Here is a 6,000-nt window from a genome sequence, read left to right as displayed (position 1 = left end):
AAATTTGAGCTTTCAATTGTTCATTGCTAGTATATACAAATACGACTAATTTTTCAGTGTTGAACTTGTAACCTGCAATCTTGCTAAACTCACATAGTAGTTCTAAGAACTTTTTTGTTGATTCCATGAAATTTTTTTACGTATTCAAGCATGTCATCTGTAAATAGGAACAGATTAATTCTTACTTTCCAATCTGTTGCCTGGCTTTATTGTACTGGCTAGGACTTCCAGTACAATGTTGAATGAAATTGGAGACAATGGACAGACCTGCCTTATTCTCTATCTCACGGGGAAAGCATTCATTGTTTTACCATAATCATGATGTTAGCTCTAGGTTTTTGTAGATACCTTTCATCAGGTTAAGGAAGTTCCCCTTCTATTCCTGATTAACTGTGTAGTTTTTATTATGAAGAGATGTTGAATTTTGTCAAATGCTTTTTCTGCTTCAACTGATACAAATCTACGGGTTTTATTTTTAGTTTCTTAATATGGTTTGATCACATTGGTTGATTTTCAAATACATATTGATTTAGCCTTGAGTTCCCAGGACACAATTCCCTTGGTCATAGTGTATTATTCTTTGTATGTTAATAGGTTTGATTTGTTAGCAATTTGTTAATTATTTTTCTGTGTATGTTCATGAGGGATACTAGTCTGTAGTTTTTTCTGGTATTGTCTTTAATTTTGGTATCAGGGCAATGCTGGATATAGTCCATTTTGATGAATATTCTTTGTGCTTTTGAGAAAAAATATGTAATCTGTCTTTGTTGGGATGGACATTCTATAAAAATCAATTAGATCCAGTTGGTTAATAGTGCTGTTCAGTACTTCTATTCTTTTTCTTATTTTTTTGCTTACTTGTTCTATCAGTTATTGAGAAAGAAATGTTGAATTTTATAAGTAAATGGAAGACTTGTCTTTTTTTCCTTGTAGTTTTATCAGTTTTGGCTTTATCTATTTTGAAGTTCTGATGTTAGGTATATACACATTTAGGATTTTTTATGTCTTTTTGTAAATGTATATTTTTATTATAATGTAATGGCTCTCTTAATTCCTGATACTTTTCCTTGCTTTATATTCTACTGTATCTTATATTGACATAGCCACTCAAGTTTTTTCCATTATTTTATCTTTTCTGTTCTATTTTTATCTTTCCATTATTTATGTCTTTTTCCATTATTTTACACTTAACTCCCCAACATTTAAAATAGGTTTCTTATAGACAGTATATAGTTATCTTTTAAAAAGAAAATCATTCTGGCAACCTCTGCCTTTTAGTTTGTCTTCTTGAGCTATTTATATTTAATAAGATTATTGATAAGTTTGGAATTAGGTCTACAATTTTATTATCTGTTGTCTTTTTATTCCCTATGTGTTTTGTTCTCTGTTAACCCTTATTGCTTTCTTTGGATTATTTAAATATTTTTTATTCTTTCAATTTATCTATTGAGGTTTTTTTTTACTACCTCTTTATATAGCTTTTTTTTAAATGATTTGTATAAAGATTACAACATACATATTTAAATTTCCACTGTATACTTAGAATTAATATTTTACCAATTCAAGAAGAATGTAGAAAACTTCAATAGATTCCTTTATCTCCTTCATTCATGTTGTAGTTGTCAAATGTATTATTTCTGCATCCATTGAAAATCCAATCAAGACAATGTTTTTTGAAAGCAATAATTTTTGCTCTTTTTTTTGTGATTTTGTCTTTTAATTATCTTAAGTCTTATGATCAAATAATTTACAATTCTGTGCTGGTCTATTCTCTAATCCTTCTAATGAGATGGCAAAAGCGCCATTACCAATCATACATACACAGTTCTACAGTTGTGTTTTTGAATAGCTGTTTAAAAGACAATCCTAACTTATGTTAGTCTGACTTTACAGTAAAGAACTCACAAAGATTGCTACTATATCTTTTCACACTGAATTTTAAAAGCATCTGACCTTATAGATCATCTATAAAATGTGAGAAATGTTAAATATTTTTGATTTGTATTATACATAAACCAAACTAAAATGCCTTTCATTACATAAAAGGCAACGGTTTAGATACATGGGATTTTAATTAAATTGGCATAGTTAGGACCAAAAAGATCAAGTGGGCACTGCCACCTTATCTTCAACCCTTGCCTTTTAACAGGCTAATGAACACTTGAAACAGAATTGAGTCTGGCTGTTTTATAAGACAGTGAAGGGACTTCCTCAGTATTCACATATTAATATAACCAGTTATACAAATCTAAATATAAAACTCCATTTCAAAACTCCTATAGATTTGAAGATGGCATTTACCATCTCTGTGAAAAGTTGAACATGACTCAGCACATCCAATCATAGCTTTAGAAGGGGGAAAATAGTAATAGGACTTGCTGACCCGAAATTACCAACACGTTAAAAAAGCTGATCATATCCATTTAACCACAAGCCAATCTTATTTAAATTAGGACTGCCCAAAAGAAATGTAATATCAGCCATTCATGATCTGAATTCTGGTATATGAGATCAATTTAAATATGGTACACATTCAAAAAAATGTCACGAGACATTTCTGTATTGTAATAAATAAGGCAGTGGCCAACTATTATTCCTTAGTAGGCTTTTTGAGATACGCTATCAAGTCTGCCCTTTCTGCAGTCTTCTTAATGCCAGTGAAGATCATTTTTGTTCCAGGGATGTACTTCTTGGGATTCTCCAAATACTCCATCAAGGTGTCATCTCCCCAGGTGATACCTTTGTTCTTGTTGGCATCTGTGTAAGAAAATCCAGGGCCTGACCAGTCTTTCGCCCAAACAGACCATGGAGATTTGGCCCAGTCTTGTATTTGCCTCCCTTTTCCGCAGAATGGCACTGGGCACACTTCTGCACAAAAATCTTCTTGCCCTTCTCAACATCACCCATTTTTAAATCACTCTTTCATTGGACACGAAACGCAGTCTCACACTCGCAAGCCGGACATACCGCTCTCTCAATTTTTGCTTTTGACAGGAATACATATTTCAAAGAATTTAGAGGAGAAAAATAATCTATAATATTTATCCAGATTTTACCATTTCTGTCACTCTTCATCGTTAATGACTCAAATGTTCTTCTTGTATTATTTTCTTTTTGTCTGAGAAATTTTCTTTGGTATTTTTAGTACATGTCTGGGTGATAAATTCTCTTATTTTTCCTTTATCTTAGAATATCTTTTTTCCTTTATTCCTAAAGGATATTTTTTACTGGATATAGAATTCTGGGTTGACAGTTCTTTTCTTTCAGCACTTTGAAGATTCCATTTTCTTCTAACTATCCTGGTTTCTGATGACAAACCTAGTCTTTCAAATCACTATTGCCCTAGGGATAATGTATTGTTTTTCTCTGGCTGCTTTCAGGCCTTTTTCCTTGTTTTATTGTTTAGCAGTTTGATTATGATGCATCTGGACATTCAATTGTTTAAAATGATCATGTTTGGAGCTTATTGAACTTCTAGAATCTGTACATTTGTGTCTTTTGTCAAGGAAGTTTTCAGCCATTATTTCCTCAAATATTTTTTATGTTCCATATTCCTTCTCCGCTTCTTTTGGGACTCTGTTGACACAAAACTTAGACATTTTGGAATTGTTCTATAGGCCCCAAAGCTTTCTTCACATTTTTACAATCTATTTTTTGTCTCTGTTTAGAATAATTTTTATTGATCAATTTTTAAATTTACTATCTCATTATTTTGTCATCCCCATTTTGCTATTGAGCCTGTCTAGTAAATATTTTTTTCTGTTATTGAGTATTTTAATCATACAATTGTATTTGGTTCTTCTTTATGTCTTCTGTTTCTTTGCTGAGGTTTCTAATTTTTTCAAGAATGTTCTCTCTTACTTTTTGAAGCATATTATAATATCTTCTTTGCAATTTTCAATTGATAATTCCAACATCTGTGTCATCGAAGTATCTGTGTTGATTGTCTTTTCCCTTGTGAATTGAAATTTTCTTGACTCCATATGGCAAGTAATTTTTATTATATGCTTAATAGAATAGCAGGTTGATTCTGGGTTTTGCTTCAATCTTAAAAAGAAAGTTGATTTCCCCCCACCCCCCCGCCCCGTGGTATGTTGTCCATTATCATTTCAGTTTTCAACATATTTGTAGTGCTATTAAGATTGATATCATGTGAATACCACTGATATCATGTGATACACTATTTAAAGTTCGTTCCATGCATGCACAGCTCTTTGGTTAGCCCAGGAGTACATGCACTACTTTATGGGTTTAACTTCTTGATTTTCCTCTTCACCATGATTTCCCTAATGCCTTCTGGCCCCCACAGGCCTCCCTTTCTAGTCCTCTTTACACAACACTGGGGCTTTAATTTCCTTTGTCTGCCATGTTCTTCTTGTGACTATGTCTGCAAATACTGCCAAGCAGTGGGAGGACAAAGAAAGACAAAAAGCAATGGGTTCCATTTCACACTTTGGGGACCATAACTCTCTCATGATAAAGAGGGATTCCTTTCCAGAATTTTAGGTGCCTCCATGGCCACTACTACCATCCGGGAGGTAGGGCAGGAGAGAATGGTAAAATAATACTTTAAATAATTTTAAAAGCCAGGAATTTTCTCCACTCTATCTGACTCATAGAACTCCTCTTTCTCACAGTCCCTTTCCAATAAAGAGAGGGCTTTTCTTAGAGCTATTTTGCTCCTGACCCCGTGCACATTTCTGGTTTAGAGCTTCCCTTGAGTTTATGCCAGGTGATAGTAGAGAGGGGGAAAAAAGGAAACTCACCACTAGTTTGGTGTAACTTCAACTCCTGGCCTCTTTCCTCAACCTTTCTGCTAAAGTTTACTGTTCAGCATCTTCATATAGCTGTTTCAGCATTTATACTTGCATTTAGTGGGAGACACAGTGTAGCATGTGCTTACCCCATCTTCCTTAGAACTTCAATCTTTCTCAAGTATTCTCAACCCAAAATTTTTTGCTTAAATTGTAGGATTTTTGTTGTATTTTACTAGTTCTCTACAGTTGACAAATAGATTTATAAATTTTGAAATAAATTTCATATGACTATCATTTGGTCCTCACAAGAAACCTGTAAGTTTGAATAGATATAGGAGCTAAGGTTCAAGGAGTCTATGTTCACAATGGTTAAAACTTAGAGAACTGACTAGAGGTCTGATTTCCCAATTCCAAGGTATGTCCTTTATAATACAACTTCCCTTTAGGTTACTCTGATTGCTCTTTCATATTTCCCTCTTTTTTCATTTCTTTTTTTTTTTTTTTTTTTATTGGGGAAGGGTAACAGGACTTTATTGGAGAACAGTGTGTACTTCCAGGCCTTTTTTTCAAGTCAAGTTGTTGTCCTTTCAATCTTAGTTGTGGAGGGAGCAGCTCAGCTCCAGGTCCAGTTGCCGTTTCTAGTTGCAAGGGGCACAGCCTACCATCCCTCACAGGAGTTGAACTTGCAACCTTGTGGTTGAGAGGATGCACTCCAACCAACTGAGCCATCCGGGAGCTCAGCGGCAGCTTAGCTCAAGGTGCCATGTTCAATCTTAGTTGCAGGGGGCGCTGCCCACCATCCCTAGCGGGACTCGAGGAATTGAACTGGCAACCTTGTGGTTGAGAGCCCACTGGCCCATGTGGGAATTGAACCGGCAGCCTTCGGAATTAGGAGCATGGAGCTCTAACTGCCTGAGCCACCGGGCCAGCCCCATATTTCCCTCTTGATGATACTAGTCTAGTGTGAAAATATAAATGAGTGATGTACTAGGACCATAACAGAGATGTAATTAAGTGGTGAGGAATCTGAGCAGAGAATATCATACATCTCCCCATTTCTCTGCTTTTTTTGGGCTCTTCTTTTTATCCGACATAACTTTTCTCACAACTCTACCATCAAAAATCTATTCAATCTCTATTACTTATATGAAACTGTTCCCATCATCACTACTTGTATTTAGTTAGAATGATGACTAAGTGGCCAGTACTAGAGGAGGGGTTCATGTTTCAGCCTTTCTCATCT

General features: G+C 34.6%; 1 pseudogene; it reads right to left on the bottom strand.

The window, feature by feature from the left end:
• Nucleotides 1-2,377: 2,377 nt before the first annotated feature.
• LOC109445079 (cytochrome c pseudogene) lies at nt 2,378-2,969 on the bottom strand (annotated as a pseudogene).
• Nucleotides 2,970-6,000: the final 3,031 nt, after the last annotated feature.

Source organism: Rhinolophus sinicus, chromosome 1 (assembly GCF_057876585.1).
Source record: "Rhinolophus sinicus isolate RSI-liver-muscle chromosome 1, RSI-T2T, whole genome shotgun sequence".
NCBI lineage: Eukaryota > Metazoa > Chordata > Mammalia > Chiroptera > Rhinolophidae > Rhinolophus > Rhinolophus sinicus.
Note: the sequence above shows the minus strand (reverse complement) of the source record. Positions and strands in the feature narration are given on the sequence as shown.